Source organism: Vigna unguiculata, chromosome 10 (assembly GCF_037176805.1).
Source record: "Vigna unguiculata cultivar grain cowpea cultivar isolate G323 ecotype 2 chromosome 10, ASM3717680v1, whole genome shotgun sequence".
Taxonomy (NCBI): Eukaryota; Viridiplantae; Streptophyta; class Magnoliopsida; order Fabales; family Fabaceae; genus Vigna; species Vigna unguiculata.
This window is the reverse complement of record NC_140801.1, coordinates 32,440,917-32,464,554: the sequence shown is the minus strand read 5'-3', so window position 1 is coordinate 32,464,554 and position 23,638 is coordinate 32,440,917. Positions and strand designations below refer to the sequence as shown.

The 23,638-nt window shown below is 31.3% G+C and overlaps 2 pseudogenes; one reads left to right on the top strand and one right to left on the bottom strand.

Moving 5' to 3' along the window:
- Positions 1–12,248: 12,248 nt before the first annotated feature.
- Positions 12,249–13,165, bottom strand: LOC146882403 (uncharacterized; annotated as a pseudogene).
- A 7,231-nt stretch (positions 13,166–20,396) lies between these two features.
- LOC146882402 (uncharacterized) lies at positions 20,397–22,701 on the top strand (annotated as a pseudogene).
- Positions 22,702–23,638: the final 937 nt, after the last annotated feature.

The window sequence follows — 23,638 nt, the reverse complement described above, 5'->3', positions numbered from 1 at the left end:
TGAATGTATGTAGATCTGAAAGATCAAGTTGAGGAAATGAAGGATAATTTGCATTATAAAGTAACCAAAATATAGTTACCAAAATGGATTATAAAGTTTGAATAAACTGAAGAACAATTTGAATATTACCTTGATTTCAGTTCAGATGCTTCCTTGAAGTTAACATTGTACTTAATACGGGTGCAGAACTTACAATTTTGAACTTGAACCTTATCTATATTTAAAAATATAGTGTATGTGAGAGTAACATGGAATAAGTAGTACTAACTACTTTGTAAAAGTGATAAGAAAATTTTACCTTGAAAAGTTTTGACTTTCGCAAATTCTATACTTACAGCAGCATTTTGTACTTCTCCACTTGAAAGAAATACATTCAGTTCATCCACATAAATACCAAACAAAGTACATTCTATTCAATACCTAAAGATTAAAAAATGTTATGTGAAATCGTTATTTGAACAGAAATATAAAAGGAATGTAGTATAGTATAGATATAGAATACCCATCAGTTTCTATTGCTATGACATTTAATTTTGTTGTCTTTCCATCAACTTGCAATTCTCTTTCAGTCCCCACTCTGACCAATAATCCCAAGATATCTAAAATGCCATTCATAAATGTTATATCATATACTTTAACAATAAATGTTTATAAAAAAAATGAATAGTATTGGAACTAAAAATATTAACTTACCAACTAAATAATCAGTATCAAATGTAGTGGTAGTGGTTGTCAATAAGGACAAAGGTGTGTATTGTGGTTTCATATCAGGAACCAAGTTAACATTAAGCAAAGAAACTTTTGTACCAAACTGGAAATTTATCTTATAAGGGTGGTGTGTAGTTCTGTATATTCCAGAATTCGGAGCCACACTGAAATTTTGTATGGCATAAACATGGCCTAAAGAAATCTCATTCTGAAATTTGTAAATTAGAGTACGTATAATTGAAGCATGTATTTTAGAACCCTGAAACAGATCAATAGAACATATATAAATATAACTATAAATATGTTTAACATACACATATTTTATTCATTCGAATTTGTAAACTAAAGTACGTGTAATGGAAGCATGTAAAGAATAACATGAATAATAATCTCTTTGTCTTGAATAACGAACTCCATGGAAAAAGGACACCTTTCTTTATTGAAATTAGGAACAAACCATGAACGAATGACCCTAACGATGATATTCCAATTTTCCTTCTGGGGAGTTACTTCGCTTACGTTCTGGCTTTGGTTTGGAATTTCACAGAGAGACATGTTGAACTCATAACAACAATATTGAAAAATGAGAAGTAAAAAAGTTAGTATTAGATTCGTGACATATTTATACTCACATAGAGAAAATAGGAACTAATAAGACAAAATTGTAATTCATACAACTAAAAAAAATAGAACCAAATAAAAGGTTCAAAGCACCTATATCAGAATCTATTTTTGATTGGTCAAAGGAGAGTAAAAGAAGTGTAAGGATTAATCAAAACATGGATATGGCATTTTTTGAAAAAATAAAGGTTCAGATGTTAGTCGCTGATAAAATTTGAAATGGTAGAAGAAAGCAAAAAGTAGAATATATTCAAATAAGGACTCTTCAAACATGGAGTACTAACCTTTTCACAGAAGTCATGCCAATATATATTGGTGAAAACTACAAAAAACAGCTATTGATGTCAGAAGAAATTAAATATTCATATTGATTTATTCACAAGTTTCATAGAAAAGGAAAATTAATAGAGAAGCATTCTGATGAAGATAAAGCATGAAGCAGATTACTTTATAGTGACTACATAAATTGTTGGCGTGATGGATTGAGCAGTGAACCATTAATTGAATTAGTAATGTGGAAAGAATGAAAATCTGCAAATGCATACTGGTGTATAAAGCATTCACGAAAGAAGAAATGTAGAAAAAAGTTATAGCAAACCGTAATTACTTAGACGAAAACTCAGAACTGCAAATCTCATTTCATTTCTTCTGTACAGCAAAACTACTATATTTGTATATAAAAACAAATGAAGTACATGCCTTTGATGACTGGAAACGTTAATGGCTTATAAGAATCCATTAATGGCTGTGAAACGTGGTCTGGATGAAACAACTGTGTTGGATTTCTACAAAAAGTCAAATAAAATCGTGTTGTACAAAAGCCCTAGAATCTTTGAGGAGAAGCAATTGTGTTGGATTATTTAAGTTAATAACGTTAAAAATTATAATAAAAAATAATATAAATAGTATAATTAAATATGTAATGAAATGACGGATGGTTAGAGCAGAAGAAAATCTCGTGGAAGGTGGAAGATACAGAAACATAATGAAGCAGTGGAAAATGTCATATCAATCGACATTGGAAAACCATATTTGAAAAGTTTTTGAAATATTTAGAAATTAAAATAAGTATTATAAGGGATGTGTATGAAAAATCTTCTGGAAAGTGTTATATTTAAATTAATATAATAAATTTTAAAAACGCATAGATATGATATGATTTGTGTCTGACAGAAATTAAATGCCAAAGATTTTCGTATATGGAAGAAGATATGGAGCAGTTAACTTTGCAGAAGTTGAAAATACAAATAGTTAAACATATACATATATATAATATAATAATAAACCAAAAAAATTTATACAAAAATTATAGATTATGAATCTGTTAAGTAATATTGTTTATCGATTCTTCATAGGCGATGATAATAATCATTTATATTAAGAAGAACATTGACATCCTTGCTTGCTTGTTCACCGTCAACCTCAAAAAGAATTAAATCTTTTGCCTCCAGTCCATGAACTTCACGAAAACGTTTCCATCCATTTCCTATCTTCACTGATCTAGCTCTAATCAAAAACTTGCATTCAACTCGTGCCTTTGGACCGTAAAGCACAATGTCTGAGAGCTGACTGTTGGCAAAATATTTACGTAAGTCTGAATTTAAATCCTGCAAATAAAAAATAGAATAAGTAATATCAAAAAGAAATGATTTTTTATGTCTCAAGGTTAAAAAGAATACATGAAGTTTTGTGTACAGATTCTAAGAAATGAACAAAAAAAAGAAAAAAAAATCACCAGAAAGCTTGCTTTGCAATTGTACTTGGAAAGTCGGAACTCAAAATGAATTAACTTGGACCTTATCAGAGGAGCATTTGTTCGAACATGACTTAGGAATTTATGGACAATTGATTCTGAACAGTGATCGTAAAAGTGTATTTCAAAAGCAAAATTTCTAGTATGCCTTAAATAACATAGTTTGGGTGGTTTGACTTGATAAAACTATCTTATATCAACCCAGCCATCAGTAATTCGCGGACCATAAGTATTCATGTTGAAGGTAACATGGTGAACATAGCATTTTTTATCAGAAATAGTCCAACGTGGCCCCAGTTCATGGCCTAATTGAATGACAAACAATCGGTTGACGAACGCAAAATCCTTGTAAATAGAAGTAATATAAAAAAAATATTAGTTAACAAAAATCAGAGAACAATAATGGTAAATAATGTATAAGAAGCAAGTTCAGAAAAACCTGGTTTTCCATGAAAATAGTAAAGAATCCACCCTTCCACTTTGAGGCAAGTATGGATTGTTCACCAAGGTTGCATTGCTTAGTGGTCATCTGTTAAATTGGTAAGATAGGTTTTTTTTTTTTGGCAAAAAAAACTAAACGCACTCTAAAAATGTAGAAGAAATTGTTGAAGATGATGAACATAACAGATTATAAGAACGTCTGGTTAAAAAAGTGAAAGAAAGATGATGAACAGAACCGATTATAAAAACGACTGGTTACAAAAATGAAAGAAAGATGATGAACATAAATGATTATAAAAACGACTAGTTAGAAGAATGAAAGAAAGATGATGATCATAACCGATTATAAAAACGTCTGGTTAGAAAAATGAAACAAAGATGATGATCAGAACCGATTATAAAAAAGTCTGCTTATAAAAACATGCATAGCAGATGGCGAGAAAGAAAGATGGCGAGAAGATATAGGAGATGAAGAGAAATATAGTTCATAAAAGGGTGTTCTTCATACAGATTGAAGAGTTTAACAGTCATACATTTCTGTAATGGATAAGAACTTCTTCAAATGGCAGTGGATGGCTGGTAATCGTAGTGTAATGGTGTTAAGCTGAAGCAGAGAAGATAAGTGGAAATTTGGAGACGTAAATGAGCTCTGAAATGTGAATTGGAGTAATCCTGAAAAAAAATATTAAGTATAGCAGTCGAAGAGTCTGCACAATGAGAGAGGTATGACGGTGCAACAGACAGTGCAATCATCATTCTCGTGAGAAGTGAAAAACATAATGAGAAAAATGTTTTAAAAACTTAAACGTCTCTTGGAACCCGAAATCGTAATTAATTTAATCGGCTGAATCAGTTCAAATAATGAATAAGTGTGGGAGATGATCGAGGAGTTCAATCATCATTATTCAAGCAGTGCAAAAATTAATGCGGGGAATACTGATAGACATGTTGATTTTAAATTAATTAAAAGCATTATTTATTGTGATTTCCAATGCTTAATTGAATATTAAAAATGAAAGATTTAAAGATTTTTATACAATGATGTTGGAAAGCAAATGTTTTAATACTTTATAATTAATATTTACGTTAAATGGTTCTCTGCAAAGAAATGAATGAGTAATATTTAATGTCTTCTAATGACGTGTAACATTTAAATTTTATATCTAATGACAATTAATTTGAATGAATTTATTTATCTAATTAACAATAATTAATATTTTGTTTAAAGTAGAGATTTAAATGTATTAGATTTATTTGATAAAAATATAATAGTGTTTAATCAATTTGATAAAAAAACTTAAAAATTAAAATAATTACGTTTAAAAAACTCGTTAACATAAAACGAAAAAAACAATTAACTTCATACATAGTAAATCTTTAAAAGCAAACACAGAGAGTAATATATAATAAGTGCATACAAAATATAAGTCCACTTCAAATCTTCTTTTATATATATATATATATATATATATATATATATATATATATATATATATATATATATATATATATATATAAGAAGATTAACAAAAATAAAATACAAAATGTTATAATTTAAAACCAAATTAATGGATAAAAAACTTTGATATGGATGCTTGTTCTGTCACCTTCAACTTCAAAAAACAACTCACGATGATCAACAATGGTCCACTGTGAACCAAGGTCCTTCAAATTACGTATTATGAAGAGTCGGTCGACGTGTCCAAAATCCTTCAAAGATAAGGAAGTTTAGAATAAAGAAATAAAAACAAAGAATACAAATGAATGTGAAGGAATAAAAACAATACCTGGTCTTTCAAAAACATAGTCACGAATCCGCCAAGCATTTTGCCAGAAAGTATGGCTTGTGGTGTGCGCATGGATTCCATTGTTTGAGAACAGAGTGGGGATGAAGAATAATTTTAAGAGAAGATAATGGGTCACAGAAGAGAAATAAGATTTGTCAATTTGTAGTCGCCAATATATAGGAAGAGAAAACGAAAAGTCATTACTGTTGCCAATATATAGAAAGAGAAAAGGATAAGTCATTCCTTTTGGTAGAGTCCGTACTTACTGGTGAAGCGTGCATCATAATTTTTGCAATTAATTGTGAATATAAAAGTGAATAAAAAGTACGAATTAAAATAATATGGTTGAAATAATAAAATAAATAAATAATTAAAATATATAATTTCAGATTTGTGAACTGATTTTTTTACATAAAATCAAATATCGTAAAATATTTCAAATGTCGTAAAAAATGGAAAGTGGCCATGAGAAGAGAATACAAAGAGTTGTGAAAATGTTAAAGAAAGAATCGAAAAACATTAAAAATAAAAACAAATAAAAACATGAACAAAGTTGAGATGCATGTTTTGGTACTCTTCAATTCAAGCCTGTAAACAAAAGAAACAAGATGAACAGAAGAAAGCTCAGAAAAAAATAAAAAGCATCTCCAAACTAGGTTTAGAAAGAGAAAAAAAGATGGATGTGGTTTTACTCTTCATTTCAAGAATTTAAACACCAGAAACATAAGATGAAGCCAAGAATCACTTATATCTCAGTAAAAACATAAAGAACCATACATGTTCGCTTCAGAAAGCAAGAAAAAAAAAGATCTCCACAAAAGAAACATAAGATGAACGGAAAATCTCAGATGCATGTGTTTGTACTCTTCAGTTCAAGCCTGTAAACAAAAGAAACATGATGAACAGAAGAAGATGAACAGAAGAAAGCTCAGAAAAAAATATAAAGCAACTCTAGACTCGGTTTTTGCGGTTTAAAACAGATGGATGTGGTTGTACTCTTAATTTCAAGCATTTAAACACCTCAAACATAATCTCAAGCCAAGAATCACTTAGATGTTAGTAAAAAACATAAAGAACCATACCAGTTCGCTTGAGAAAGCAAAAAAAAAAAAGATCTCCACAAAAGAAACATAAGATGAACGGAAAATCTCAGATGCATGTGTTTGTACTCTTCAGTTCAAGCCTGTAAACAAAAGAAACATTATGAACAGAAGAAGATGAACAGAAGAAAGCTCAGAAAAAAATATAAAGCAACTCCAGACTCGATTTTTGCAGTTTAAAACAGATGGATGTGGTTGTACTCTTCATTTCAAGCATTTAAACACCTCAAACATAATCTCAAGCCAAGAATCACTTAGATGTTAGTAAAAAACATAAAGAACTATACCAGTTCGCTTGAGAAAGCAAAAAAAAAAGATCTCCACAAAAGAAACATAAGATGAACGGAAAATCTCAGATGCATGTGTTTGTACTCTTCAGTTCAAGCCTGTAAACAAAAGAAACATTATGAACAGAAGAAGATGAACAGAAGAAAGCTCAGAAAAAAATATAAAGCAACTCCAGACTCGATTTTTGCGGTTTAAAACAGATGGATGTGGTTGTACTCTTCATTTCAAGCATTTAAACACCTGAAACATAAGATCAAGCCAAGAATCACTTAGATCTCAATAAAAAACATAAAGAACCATACTTGTTCGCTTGAGAAAGCAAAAAAAAAAAGATCTCCACAAAACAAACATAAGACGAAAGGAAAATCTCAGATGCATGTGTTTGTACTCTTCAGTTCAAGCCTATAAACAAAAGAAACATGATGAACAGAAGAAGATGAACAGAAGAAAGCTCAAAAAAAAATATAAAGCATCTCCAGATTGGGTTTAGACAGAGAAACATAAGATGAACGGCAAATCTCACATGCATGTGTTTGTAATCTTCAGTTGAAGCCTGTAAACAAAAGAAACATGATGAAGAGAAGAAGATGAACAGAAGAAAGCTCAGAAAAAAATATAAAGCATCTCCATAGTCGATTTTTTGCGATTTAAAAATAGCTCGATCAAAAGAAGAAGATGAACAAAAGAAGATGTTAGAGAAGAAGCTAAGAAAGATAGAGAAACCATGATGAAGGCAGAGCAATAGAGAGAGAGAAAGAGAGAGAAAGAAGTGAGAAGGCGAAAGCAGAGAGACTGAGAAAGAGAGAGAAAGAATTGAGAAGGCGGAAGGTGAGAAGACTGAGAAAGAGAGAGAAAGAAGTTTCAATTAAAACTTTCGTTTTTCACTTTGTTTTGCAATTTTTTTTCTACCTTCAAAATGCTGAGAGCTTGACACATCAGCGTTTTTTCCTTTTGTAGATAAAAGTTTGAAATGAGAAGTAGATCAGATATGTTATTTAATTGAAAAACTTACCTTTTGTTAGTTCACAATTGTATATAGTATTAGATTCTAAAATTAAAAACAATATAAAGTTGAAGACTACAAAACACATTTTGTGAACTAATGTGTTTCTTATGGTTATAATTAAATTAGTTTCAACTAAGCCTAAAAATTGATGTGTATAATTGTTTCTATTTCTATTGGTAACAATAAATGAAATTATGGATAAATGATATTCCTGCTCATTGAATAACTTTTTGTGATGTTTATAACTAATATTGTGGTTGTTGTATTAATTTATGCTTTAATATTGTCTATTCTTACCATTGATAAAAATGTTTTATATCATGTATATATTTTAAGTGTTTTGTATGAAAATAATTATAAAATAATTTGTCATACTAAAACTATTGTTGTGTTATGGAAAACACTTGAACTAAACTTTGCATTTGCAAAGAAAAATAAAATTATCTTGATATTTATATGAAAAGAAAAATGATCGATAATAAATATAATCGTTATCAATTTATGAATTCAAAATTATTGAGAAGATTGATTAGAGACCATTCAAATTATAAAATTTTGAGGTACAAAATTAATTAAATAGAGAAGGGATGATACATATCTTTATAAATGAGTGTTTTTGTGTGAAACCCATGGTATTATTCATTAAGTAACATCTTTATATAGTGTATGGTGTTAATATAATGGTGCAGTGAAAAAAAGAAAGAAAAAAATACTTTGATATGGTAAATATTATTCTACAAGTTCTAGCTTGCCTAAAATTATATTAGTGAAATTTTATATCATGTTTACCATATTTTGAACACAAAAGATTGTGATAAAACTTTTTTATGAGTTATGAAAGAAAAAAAAAAACACATTTCAAATATTTCAAAGTGTGGGGGTGTCTTACAATGGTTAACATACTTGTTAATAAAAAAATCTTAGTTATATATTATAAAGTGAATGAATATATATACCTCACTATTTTGCCATCTAATGTAATATTATTTGTGTCTACTTATGGCAATATGTCCAATTTTTTTGAGATTATTGAATGATATATATCAGTGTGAATTGGATATTGATTCTAGTGGCAAAATATAAAATATTGGATATGGTTATGTTTTAACCTTGGATGAATGTGCCCTATCATGGAAATATGTTAAAAAGTTGTTGTTCTATCATGATCTACTATGCAAGCATAAATTATTTCATTTGTTCAATGCATCATGACAATAAAATTGTCATATTTAAAGTTTCTAATAAAAATTTCAATGAAAAATTGACATATCAAAACGAGAGACAAATGTATTAGAAACTTAACTACTCATGGTTATCTCTCTTGACTTTGTCAGGTAAAAAAGAAATATTGCAGATCTGCTTATCAAAAGGTTGATGCATCAACAACAAGTATTTGAGTCGTCGAGGGGAATGAGATTATAGCCCATAAATTAGTTGCAACAATGGACACCCATCTCCACATGAATGACGATCCCATGGAATGGAGTTCAATGGGTAACAACGAAGTTGTTGTTAACTAAAGTATACCAAATAATTTGATTAAATTTTATGTCTCATTCCTATGGCGAGGTGTACTATAAATTGTGACAATAATAAGGTTGAGGTATATGCATTATTATGCTTATTTTATAAAATACCTCTTAATAAACCTAATGGTTGAGGTATGTGAATTATTTTATAAAATACCTCTTAATAAACCCAATGACAATTATTGTAGGGGTGTGAGTCACAAACCACCCTTTGAGGGTTTACATAGTGAGTGTGATGGTGGGACCGCCATTGTGAGACATGGGCAAGTCTCTAAGTGACACTCGTGAAACAAGATACATGCATAAGGCCGTAACGTGCACCCACTGATTAGAACCTATAATGAACACCGATATTATATGTGTTATTTACTAAAACCTGGTCACAGGGGATGTAGTTCAAGACAATCAAGTCTTTGCATTTTCTCAGGTGGAAGTTTATAAGCACTAGGTGTAAGGGTGAGACCCGGAAGGTTCCTTACACTGAACTACAATATTTTGTTTAAAAAGATAATATATTTTTTGTTTTATTTTATTTTTTTAAATTATGTGGGGGATTGTTAGAAATATTTTAATATAATTTAAAAATAAATAATTAAATAAAAATTCTACTGTTACGAAAGTATTTATAGACCTTTAATTTATGGGTTAATGTTTTTAATGGCTAACGGCTATATTCTTATTACTATTTACTTCTTTGTCTCCCTTTTCTACCTATAAATACCACCTAGGTGCATGGGGAAAGACACAAAAACAACAGAAACAATAAACACTAGAGTTCTCTAAAAAGTGTTCTTCTTTTCTTTTCTATATTATCTTTAAGATAGTGGTGTTCATAAGGTTCAAAGATCCTTCGCTGCACTCGATCGATCTGACGGGTTGTTGTATCTTGGGAGAGAAACGCACATGATAAGAAACACATATGATTGTGTATTGATATATTTGTTTAGCCCTGTGCAGTAGGGGCGTTTTCTCTCTAAGGATAGCGTTATGCGTGCCTCAACCCAGGATATTTCTACTCCTTACCTTTTATCTTTTATTTATTATTGTTATTATCACTACAAGAAAATTGCTTATTATCTACGAAATTTTTTTCGTAGATAATTTCATTTTATCTAGGAAAGATTTTCGTAGATAATGTTAACGTTCGTAAGTAACTCAAGAAAAAAATACATACGAAAATTTTGTAGATAAACATAGTAAATGTTGGTGAGAATTTTTCATACAAAAGTTACCTACGAAAATAAGGGTAGAAAATAAATATCATCAAAAAATAAATAAAAATTATTTTGAAAAATATCACCGATGAAAACAAGTTCGTATTTAAAAATTATATAATTTTTTTAAATTAAAAACAATATATTATCTATGTATAGATTTCGTAGAAAGCATATTTTTTATTTTTTAAATTTAGGTTTTGTTTCATCCCCTTCACCATTCGTCCTTCATCCGGCTGAGGCCACACATTGCGGCGACGCTGATTATCGTTAGTAGCGTCTCATCGGCAGCCACACATAGCAGCATTGGTCTCCTCCGTTGCCTCCATTCCCTTGCATTGATATGCTTTCACCCCCTTCCTTTTTAGCTCCCTCGTAGGCACAAGGAACAACGACGGTGGCGGAACTGATGAAGATGGAGGATGGTTCAGCGAAAATCGAGGCGACTGCGGAGGAAACAAAAGGTTCTTGTATAGAATGTGCACTGCTATTGTCGACAAATTTCTCAAGTGTGGGATTCACAAGACTTGCCCATAAACGTCGTGGTCCAATTGAACAAAATGAGTGGGTTTAAGAAGTACAAGGTTTTCGAGATCATGTTCGTCGATTGGAACATGAGAGTGAAAGTGGGCTCCGAGGATTCATTCTTCAAGATGCTTTCGCTGAGGTCTGGTGGGGTTTACATGAAGGCGCAACTTCAGATGGAGTTGGAGACTCTCGCAACTTCTGGCATGTTTGAGAAGGTTGATTTGGAAGGGAAAACCAACCCTGATGGTATAGGGGTTCCCATTTCGTTCAGCGAGAGTATGTGGCAGTCTACGATGGATTTTGCTACATCAGTGTGGGGTTGATACAGCAGACAAAGCTTGTTGAGTTGGATTCATATATGACTGATAAGGAGAGATTGAAGTTCTATTTGAGTTAGGAGAGGGATGCAAGAGGAGAATCATCAAGGTGAGGCCACTTCTCTTGACGAGGTATGTGCACGATGAGATTCTTGAAATGCTCAAGAGACAATGGATGGTCAGGACTCGACTGTTGCAGAGGATCAAGGACCAAGTGCAAGAATTACACCATTATGAAGACTATGCGTGTGCTAGGTGGTTAATTTTGGGAATCTTAACACCAAGAAAGTTGTTTGTGAGGTTGTTGAAAATGATATCACCAAATTGGATATTTAGTTCCAGGATAAGCTTAGCAATGTTGCTGAAGAGAACTCAAGTGTCAGTGATACAAAGAGAGCTTCCTCAATAGGTATATATTGTAGGATACATTATGTTATGCTCTATTGGATTTTTCTAGTTAATTAGGGTAGGTTATGAATGTTTGGTATCTATGTGATTGGTGTATTTGGTGTGATCAAGAGCTACTTTACATACATCATAATCTCCCTTCAAAATAGTGTGAAGCAGTACTGATAAATACCACTAATTTAAATCACCACTCTATAGTCTTAGATGTTGTTCTGTTCTGTGGCTACAACAACAAGGATACTACACAAGTTGTTCTTACTGCACCTGCAATCTTTCTCCCAAAATTTTGGTTAAGTTTATATTGCATAGTCTTTCAATAGTTGTCCTTGTGAGTGAATAATAGGTATTTAAATTGCAAGGATAAAGAAACCAGAAATTGAGAATTGAATGCACTGATCCAGTTTAATTGAAAACAAGAAAATACAGAAGGATAGGAATATCCAACTGCCCAGAGCCAAGCTCCTAAGACGCAACCACAATGGTCCTCCTCCAAAATGACCATACCCCTCCCTCCCTTTCTTCTCTCTCTTCTAACCAACTTATTCTTCCTAGTGTGCCACGTCATTCTTCCTAGACCGTTTCCTCTCATACACCTTGCCCCACCTATTCTTACCATTCTCTACTTGGATCATAGGCTCTTTAAACCCAATTGTATTTGGGTCTGTATCAATACCTTCTTCTTGAAATAGAGCCTTGTCCTCAAGGCTGAATTCCGGAAATTGGTTGTGGATGGTAATCGTATCCTCCCAAGTCGTCTCCTCAACATCTTGCCCCTTCCAATGTACCAATACTTGTGTTTTGGTCTCCCCCCCCTTTTGTGTTGTTCCTAGTCGCCAATATAGCCTCTGGTATCATTAATTCGACTCTGTCATCCTCCAGCCCTTTGGGAAGATCCTTCTCTACCTTGTATTTTCCTACTGCCTTTTTTAATAGGGATACATGAAACACGAGATGAATTTTCGAAGATGGTGGTAATTTCAAACGATATGCCACCTCCCCTATCTTCTCCACAACCTCAAAAGGTCCATAATATTTAGCATTCAGCTTTGACTGCACTCTATTCATGACAGAATGTTGTCTGTTCTGTTTCAACTTCAAAAAGACGAAATCCCCCACAACAAAATGCCTCTCCTTACGATGCTTATTTGCTTGATTTCTCATCCTGTCCTGAGCTCTGAGTAAATGAGATTTCAACTGCCTCAAAGCTTCATCTCTCTCTACAAGGTCTTTTTGGACAGCCTCCACTCTCACTTCCCCTTGAACCACTTGCACAATCTTGGGTGGTTGTCGACCATACACCGCTTCAAAAGGAGTCATTCCCGTAGATCCATGGTAAGTTGTGTTGAACCGAAACTCAGCCCAAGGTGTAACACCCCAACTAAAATTTGGTGCTACTAGATGTTCTTTACTTGTCTAATGTATCATTTACTTATGTAAGAAAAATTTATTTGTATTCATTTAACAAATACCAAACAAAAAAATATAATAATACATCACTCGAATGTTTCATCTGTTAAACATACATGATATTTATGCGAATAAAATGTTAACATACATATAACTGTTTGTAACTATATTCTTTGCTTAGTGCCATTATTGTTTTGTGGTGTATATTTTATTGTTCTTTTCGTATTGTCAGTATTTTGTTGTACAAACCAATAATTTCTAGCAAGATGACATGTCTTTCCATAATAATTGTAAGAGAGAAAAGTTTGATTGCTATCCTTCTTAAAATGTGGTCCTCCGTATCGAAAAGCTTTTATGTCCTAATTAATATTATTGTTGCCATTATGATTTGTGTTTCTCTCTCAACTAGAAAAAGATCAAGTCTCTGATATGGCTTTTGTTGACATAACCTTAATATTTCATGTCAATTTTTGTTGGTCCACTGACTCTTGTATCCACTTCTTCTTCTTCCAAACTAGACTCGTAATTTCTACTATTTTTCCTCAAGAATTCTATTACTAATCTTAAGTAACCCTCATGCACCTCCTGAGCATAAGATATATATAAACATGTCATTTATAAACTACAATACACTTTTCTATGAATATGGCCTACAATGTTCATCTCTCAAAACAATATCACTACATACTTATAATGACCTCATGCAACTTAACCCATCAAACTATCATTCCTCAACAATCTTGTTTAAGTCTCAACACTTTACAAACAAGCTAAGTTCATATCTTTCTTCTTTACCAAATACATCGTTGTTTCTCAATTTGACATACCTAACATAAATTTGTTCTGATAAAGGATTGAGCCCAACCTAGGATGATGCTTAAGAAGACTAAGCACGCTTAGAAAGGAAGTTCACCAATACTTCATCCCTTTCATTGTTTTTAATTTTTTTTTTTTTTGAGTTTCCATAAGTTGACTTAGTTGACTTAACCTTAATTGACTTATTGACGTTTGACTATATTTGACTTGAGTTGACATGACTTAAGCTAACATGCTAATCCATGTTTATATGTTTTGTATGTTTAATTAGGCGAAAGGAAGCATGGATATGTGACGCAATTGTAGTGGTGGAATGAAGATGATGTAAAGCCTAGGTGGAGGAGAGAGGAAAGCATAAAGTAAAAAGTATAAAGCAAAAGCATATTGTACCTTTGGTCTCCCTTTTTTTTTTGTCTTTAGCACCTTTTGGGCCTTTTGTAGAGACATTCCTTGTATCATTTTTAGCTTGGCCGAATTCCTTTAGGATTTCCCACCACAATGCACGTTTGTGCTACCTCTTAGGAGAGGTTTCTAGAATGTAGGATATTTTTTTTAGTTAGCCCTTTGAACTTTGTGCTTATTTCCTAGAGGCCCTTAAAACTCTCTATACAAGGGGTGCTCTTTAGCTTTTAAAAGGTTTGATAATTTTGAGTTTATACACTTGTTTTTCAACCACAAAAATTGAGCTTTTCTCTAATGAGTAGAGGCTTCACCTTGGCCTTATCTTGCATAGCAAGTGGCGACATCCATCACTCATCTCTAGGAAAGAGTTGGCCTTTTGGTCCTCACCTATGAGTGATGTGCTACCTTCCATTTCCATCATCCACTTTACATTTTATAGCTTGTTTCTTTTTTTTTTCTTTTTTTTTTACTTTGATTTTGAAGCTACATTGTCCATTTTGTGTGTTTTCTTGAACCAATCCATCACTCTCATTCTCTTTTAGCCTTTTGAAGTACACCTTCACATTTAGATAACTTGTTATCTTAATGTCTAGTGGGAATCTTATCACCATATTCAAAAATATAAAATGAACCAACTTAATGATCATGTTCCTTATGTTAAACCACCAACTTTAAACTTTACTTCTCAACTAAAATTACTCCATAAGTGTCACTAATTCTAATTCCCTTCCAAACACCAAATCCAAAGAGAACTTTACTTCTATCTTGGGATGTAACCTTGAATTTTTCTTTGAAAAGCCATTTGTAAATTTCTGCTTATTAACATACCATTTATCTAGCTCTCATTATCAACCTCCATTTGTAACAAAAACATGAAACTACTTACCTTAACTTAAAATTATCTCCATACTTGTACAATATATTCACGGTATTATTATTTGTCCATGTGGTAAGTTTTGTTTGGATAACACCTTCAACAATCCTTTGTCTCCCCGGTCGGCATATATGTTGCTTATTTAACTTTGTGTTCTTCAGGCCAACCTAATACCATACTTACTTACCATTTTATAAGAAAACATATTTTCAATAAATAAATCATATAGTTCCTACTTAGATTAACAAGTAGCTTTTACAACAATATTCTACATTCTTATTTCCTAAAGAATCTAGAAACACACATCACAAGCAAACTTAGTCCCTACCCAGTCCTCTTGGAATGAACTGCTCTGATACCACTAATGTAACACCCCAACTAAAATTTGGTGCTACTAGATGTTCTTTACTTGTCTAATGTATCATTTACTTATGTAAGAAAAATTTATTTGTATTCATTTAACAAATACCAAACAAAAAAATATAATAATACATCACTCGAATGTTTCATCTGTTAAACATACATGATATTTATGCGAATAAAATGTTAACATACATATAACTGTTTGTAACAGAAGTGTGTTTATACTTTTACAACCAACTAAAGGTACTTTTAGTTTTAAATACATCACAAACAAGTTACACCATATCAGTTGTAGCTTTAACATAATCCAAAGTTACAAGAAAAGTTAAACTAGACAATCTCATTGTTACATTCTAGGTCTCCAATTTCTTCCTCTGAAAAATAAAGAAAGTAAGGGTGAGTCTTTCCCTTAACTCCAAAACTTCATCATAACATTTCAAAGTATGGTCATTTGAATAAACTTTCAATTGAATGAAACATTTTCACAAAAGTTAAAATCTCCATAATGTCATAACTAACCATGCCAAAAATATCAAAATCAAATTAATCAATAAAATAATCATTTCCGTATGTTTTAAATTTAGGATATCAAAATCCTCATTATCAATCTTTTAATAATCATATTTGTATAATTCCGAGTTTCAACTCATTAGTATATTCATCTCATATTCTTTCTTTATATACTTTGGGTCCCAAACACTGCCATTAGATTTTTTTCCGAATCATAATGGTCTTATGCCAATATGGATAGTGCCAGCAGGCTAAACGTTCTCACGGATACAACGTGAACGTTATTCCACCTTCCTGGTCTTAAAGTATAGTCAAGAGGACGGTCAAGAATAGAGTGTGAGGCTTGTGAATTTTCGAATACCCGGCTAATTGTATACGTCAATCCAGGGTATCTATATCACCACCCTCGATTCTCCTAGGTCTATCAGACCTTTCTCTGGACTCTATACCCAGTGTATCTCTGTACTATCCATACAGTCCTTTTTATTCTTTATTTCTGTACTTTAATTTACAATCATCCTTTCGCATTATCTTTATAATTCTTGAGACTTTCACAAAATTTTGGCAGCATATACAACTGCATTTTTAATTTGTCACAATTTTCAAAATAGTAAAAACAACCAAGCATAAATCATTCTTTCACAATAACTTTACAGAAAATTAATCAAAACAATAATCATAATTAAAACATAATTTCCGTATAAAATTTTATAAGTAAAATAGCAAACTTGTTTTATTTGTAACTTTTTGTGTAAAACTCCAAATAAGATGATTCTTGAACCTAACCCTAGGTTTTCATACCCAAGGAATCCATTTTTCAACTCAAAATTTCAAGATAATGTATAAAAATTTCAGAATCAAGAAGATAGATTGTATACTTAAAGAAAACTTGCTAAGATAAAGACTTAGAGATTTGAGATAGACCCCCCATACCTTGAAGATGCTAAATATACTCTAAGATGAAAATGAAGACCTCAAGATTCTGGATTTCCCTCTCCAACTTCAATTTTTTTCACAAGAGTTTATACCTTTCCTTCTCTATTGTTTTGGATTTTGTGAAGAAGATGTGTAAAGTGAAGTCCTATTTATAGGAAAAATCTTGGACAAAGGGATAAGGATGTATTGATGGTAAATTTATGAGATTCCTTAGTGAGGATAAGTTTATTTTGACCATATAGAGAAGCTTGGTCGAAATTCTCATTGTAGGAGACTTCATGGTAGTTGCAAGAAGACTTGTTGACTTTCTAGAAGACTTGTTTTCACTCCAAAGTGTAAAATTCATATCTCTTAACACACAACTCTATTTGTAAATCCAAACGGTGAAACTAAAGACCTATGTCTGTAGAACAGGTTGAACAAATTGGAACTCCATCCAACGGTTAATAAAACTGGAATCAAATTTTTACTAAAATAACCCAAAACAGGACGTAACTGACGCTAGTTCAAACTGCAAGAATTATTTCTATCACCACAGACCTCGAAATACAAATCCAAACGGTCAAAATTTAGTGCTATGTCTTAATAACTCTGTATAAAAATTTCATCTTGATCCAACGGCTAAAGAAGCGGGAATAAAATATTTACTAAGGTAACTCAGAACTGGACAGCAGCTGGAGACCTTACTTTTACACTAAAGTGCGGAAGTAACTGTTCCTTGCATACACCTCCAATTCAAAATCTCACCGTCCATATTGAAGAACTATATTTTAAGAATGCTCTATAAAAATTTCAGCCTAATCCAATGGTTAATGAAACCTTAATCACACTTTTACTTACACAACTCAAAATAAGAAGTTAGCACAAAAAAATAAATCATCTTTTACAGTGTATAAAACCCTTTGTCAATTTACTTATGAAATCATAAAAATTACTTCATTCTATATATTTAAACAAGAAAGTTAAATATAATTAATATAAAATAGAGGGTGTTACACAAGGCATCCAAATCACCCAAGTCTTAGGTTGATCAGTGATGAAACATCGTAAATACGTTTCAAGACACCTATTGGTTACTTCCGTTTGTCCATCCGTTTGAGGATGGTAAGCTGCTGTGATGCTCCGACACGGTGGTTGGACGCCGCTTCCCGCTCCCGACGCGGACACGGACGCGGAGGCGCGGCGAACACCTGCACGACACGGTGTCGGAGGCTTCTCTCTGGATCAGACACGGCCAGGTCGGAGACACGCGTCGGCGGACACCTGTAGCTGCTCGGATGCGCGGCGGACACCTCGCGAGGAAGATGGTTCTCTGTTCACGCCCTTTTCACGCCCTTCTCTTTTTAATGTCACTATATTATTTTATTTGATTGTTCTTTATTACTGAAATATTTTATTTGATTTTTTCTTTTGTTACTCAAATATTTTATTTGATTTTTTCTTTATTACTCAAATATTTTATTTGATTTTTTCTTTTGTTACTCAAATATTTTATTTGATTTTTTCTTTATTACTCAAATATTTTATTTGATTGGTATGATATTTTTTTTTTCTGTTTTTTAGAGAATAGAGGGAAATCTAACAAATTTAAAATAAAAAAGAAAATAAAAAGAATAAAAAATAATCTTTTATACCTTCTATTAAAATAAATTTAAAATATTTAAAATAAAAAGGGAAATAAAAAATAATCTTTCATACATTCTATTAAAATAAATCCAAAAAATTTAAAATAAAAAGGGAAATAAAAAATAAAAAATAATCTTTCATATCTTCTATTAAAATAAATCCAAAAAATTTAAAATAAAAAGGGAAATAAAAAAATAAAAAATAATCTTTCATACATTCTATTAAAATAAACCCAAAAAAATTAAAATAAAAATGGAAATAAAAGGATAAACAATAATCTTCCATACATTTTATTAAAATAAACCTAAAAAAATTAAAATAAAAATGAAAATAAAAGGATAAAAATAATCTTTTATACCTTCTATTAAAATAAATCCAAAAAAATTTAAATAAAAATGGAAATAAAAAGATAAAAAATAATCTTCCATATCTTCTATTAAAATAAAATAAAATCAAGATGATAAACAAAAATAAATTATTCTAGATTGGGAGCTCTTGAGTTGAGGATAAATTATTCTATAAATTAGAGTAAAATGAGATGTTATAATCACAAGTAACAAAAACAAAAGAAAGAATCGAGATTGGGAGTTCTTGAGTTGAGAGGAAATACAATTAGAAAACTTGTTAGCAATTGCAGAACAAAGGAAAGCTGTTGCTTTGCAGTTGTAGAACGAAAGAAAGTTGTTGCTTTACGGTTGCAGAACCAAAGGAAGAAGAAAGAAAGACTACAAAAGGTAACTTTATAAACTTTCTTTTTTATAATTTAAATAAATATCCTTCATAGTTTTTTGGGTTAAATATGTTTTTGGTCCCTCAAGTTTGAGCGAAATTTGGGTTTAGTCCCTCATCAAAACTTTTGACCAATTTAGTCCTTCATCTTCTAAAATGCGTGAATTTAGTCCTTTTAACCAAATTTTGTTAAGTTTATCTGACATTTCAAGCGCATTTCATAATAGTATTTAAATTATTTATACTGTTTAACACATTTTTGCTTCAATGTTAACTTAAATACTATCATGAAATGCGCTCGAAACGTTAGATAAACTTAACAAAATTTGGTTAAAAGGACTAAATTCACGCATTTTGAAAGATGAAGGACTAAATTGGTCAAAAGTTTTGATGAGGGACTAATTCCAAATTTCGCTGAAACTTGAGGGACCAAAAATATATTTAACCCTAGTTTTTTTTATGTAAAAATAATTTATCGTAGTTTTTCTTATACAGTGTATATTTGTATATCTGAACAATTTTCTTGTTAATGTTGTTAGTATTTATTAAATAATGTTTTATTGTATTTTATAATTTATTTATTATATTAAATTTAAAATTATGTAATTTAATTGTATAATTGCTGGAATAATATATCTATTGTTGAAATTTTATAAGATCAAATTAACTAGAATAGAAGAAAAATAACATTTTTTATGTTTTGAAGTTTTTTATTGCTATATTTTTATTATTTAAAACATCTTTATATAATGTTAAGATATAAATTCAAATAAAAAAGATAAGTTTAAAGTAAAATGAAACAAATCTACATAGAGCGAATAATTTTTTTTATATTTAAACTTTTATTTTTTATTTGAATTATATTTTTTTTTAATATTTGTCCCATTTAAATTAAAATATTAGTTTTTTATTGTTATAATTAATATTTGTCGCATTTAAATTATATAATTTCTTTTTAGTTTGTGATATTATTATTTTTTATACCCAAATAAATTAATTTAATAGAAAATTTATTTTATTATAGGAAATTAAGATGAGTATACCTAGTCATGCCATCGAAAAAGAAGATGAAACGAAACCTTTATGGAGATATGTTACAAAGTTAAGAAAAACTCCTGGTGGTGGAAATAATATGATTAAATGCAGTTTGTGTGATTTATCATTCAATGGATCTTACACTCGAGTAAGATCTCATTTGCTAAAAATTACGGGAGCAGGAGTTAGAATTTGTCCAAACGTGACTACATCAAAACTTGCTGAGTTTAGAAGATTAGACAATGAAGCAGCATTGAAAATAGAAAATTCAAAGAAGAAAAAGGTCTCTCTACCATCTGTATCTAATGAAGGAAAGCAGACGAATAGCGGTGTTAATCCAAAACACAAAGGTCCTTTAGAAGCTTCTTTCAATATCCAAGCTAGAGATACTCTTGATTATGAAATTGCAAGGATGTTTTATTCTGCAGGACTACCATTTCATCTAGCAAAAAATCCTCACTTCAGGAGTGCATTTTCTTATGCTGCCAGTACTTCTAATCTCAGTGGATATGTACCACCAACATATAATAAATTGAGAGGTCCTTTACTTGCAAAAGAAAGAAGTCACGTAGAAAATCTTCTACAACCCATAAGAGATTCATGGAATGATAAAGGTGTGACAATTGTTTGTGATGGGTGGACTGATCCTCAAAGAAGACCACTTATAAATTTTATGGCTGTCAATGAGAGTGGTCCAATGTTTTTAAAGTCAATAGATGGATCTGGTGAGATAAAGGACAAAGATTTTATTGCTAAACACATGAGAGATGTAATTATGGAGGTTGGATCAAAAAATGTGGTACAAATTATAACTGATAATGCAGCTGTATGTAAGGCAGCAGGTATGCTTATAGAAGCAGAATTTCCTTCAATCTACTGGACTCCTTGTGTAGTGCATACATTGAATCTTGCATTGAAAAATATTTGTGCAGCAAAAAATTGTGAAAGAAATAGTGATACTTATAAAGAATGTTTTTGGATCACACAAATTGCTGATGATGCTACATTTATCAAAAACTTTATTGTGGGGCACTCTATGAGATTGTCAATGTTCAATACCTTCAACTCATTCAGGTTGCTTTCTGTTGCTTCTACAAGATTTGCTTCAACCATTATCATGCTCAAAAGGTTTCAACGTTTGAAGAAAGGACTTCAAGAGATGGTTATTAGTGATGATTGGTCTTCTTATAAAGAGGACAATGTGGACAGTGCATAATTTGTGAAAGAAACTTTATTGAATGATAATTGGTGGATGAAGGTTGACTACATACTTGCTTTTACTGCTCCTATTTATGATGTTCTCAGAAAAACAGATACAGATATGGCTACTCTTCACTTGGTATATGAAATGTGGGACTCAATGATTGAAAATGTTAGAAAGATCATATACCAACATGAAAGGAAGACAGAAGTTGAACATTCATCCTTTTTTGAGGTGGTAAATTCAATATTGATTGATCGTTGGACTAAAAGTAGCACATCTCTTCATTGTCTTGCTCATTCTTTAAATCCAAGGTAATTATGTAGTTCAATTACTTTATGACTATATTTTATTAAAATTTATAATATTATGTTAATATATCTTTATGTCTTTTTTAAAATTGTAGATATTACAGTCCTGAATGGTTAAATGAAGACCCACAAAGACGTGCCCCACATAAAGATTTTGAACTTACTCAAGAAAGGAAAAAATGTTTTAAGAGATACTTTGATGACGCTGATGTGAGGAGAGAAGTGAATATAGAGTTCGCAAACTTTTTAGGTAAATTGGGAGATTTTGCAGATGAGGACTCTTTAAGGGATAGAGGCAAAATGGATGCAAAGTCATGGTGGATTATTCATGGATCGCATGCACCAATACTTCAAAATATAGCTCTTAAGCTACTTGGACAACCATGTTCTTCTTCTTGCTGTGAAAGAAATTGGAGCACCTACTCTTTTATACATTCTTTAAAAAGAAATAAGATGACACCTAAAAGGGCGGAAGATTTAGTATTTGTCCACAGTAATCTTCGTCTTCTTTCAAGAAACTCTTCAAAATACAAGGAAAAGGAAACTAGCCTGTGGGATATTGCTGGAGATGATTTTTCAATGGATGATAATGAAATTCTTGATATTGCTAGCCTATCTCTCGATGAACCAGAATTAGAAGTTGTATTTTTTGATGAAGATTAACATATATAAGCCTCAAACATTATGATATTTTAAATGTTTTTTTTATTATGAAATAAAATTATTAGATTTTAATATGTATATTGCCGTGTCCGTGTCTTATACTTTTTCAATTTTGCCGTATCTCCGTATCCGTGTCCGTGTCGTGTCCGTATCTGTATCCGTATCCGGGCATCACAGGTAGGCTGTGCTCATTTTCAGCTTGGTTCCCTGCATTTTAAAAAACTCTTTCCAAAATACACTCATAAATAAGGGGTCTCGATCACTCACAATAGAATTCGGAACTCCATGTAGCCGCACTACCTACTTCACAAAAATTTCAGCAAGAGTCTTCGCGCTATAAGGATGTTTAAGAGGCACAAAATGACAGTATTTTGTCAATCGATCTACAACCACCAAGATTGCTTCAAACCCTTTTGATCTTGGTAATCCCGTGATGAAGTCAATACTAATGTCTTCCCAGACCCTCTCCGGAATTGGTAATGGCTGCAAAAGACCACTAGGGCCTGCTGTAATATATTTTTGTCTTTGGCACGTGTCACAAGCTTGAACATACTGTTGGACATCTCTCTTCATTCCTTTCCAATACAAATTTGCTGCTATTCTTCTGTATGTACGATAGAACCCTGAATGACCACTTTGAGGAGTAGCATGAAACTCTTCCAAAAATTTCGGAATCCAAACAGATTTCTCCGAAATGACTAGGCGATTTTGGAAGAGGATTATCCTCCAGAAAATGAGCGGTGAGAGCATGGGGAAATGCTTTTGTAGAAGGTTTTCAATTGTTTTTTTTTTATGCACAATGACTATTCAAATTACATTGTATTGAATATGAATATTTTTGCTGTAATTTATTGTTGAATGTTCAAGAATAGGGAATATTTATATGGCTTGACTACTGATATTACTTTTTCCCTGTTATCTGCACCAAATATATATATATATATATATATATATATATATATATATATATATATATATATATTCTTTAAATTTTAATAGCTTTTTATCTTTATTGTATATATGTTATGAATACTATTTAAAATATATATATATTTCTTCTTTCAA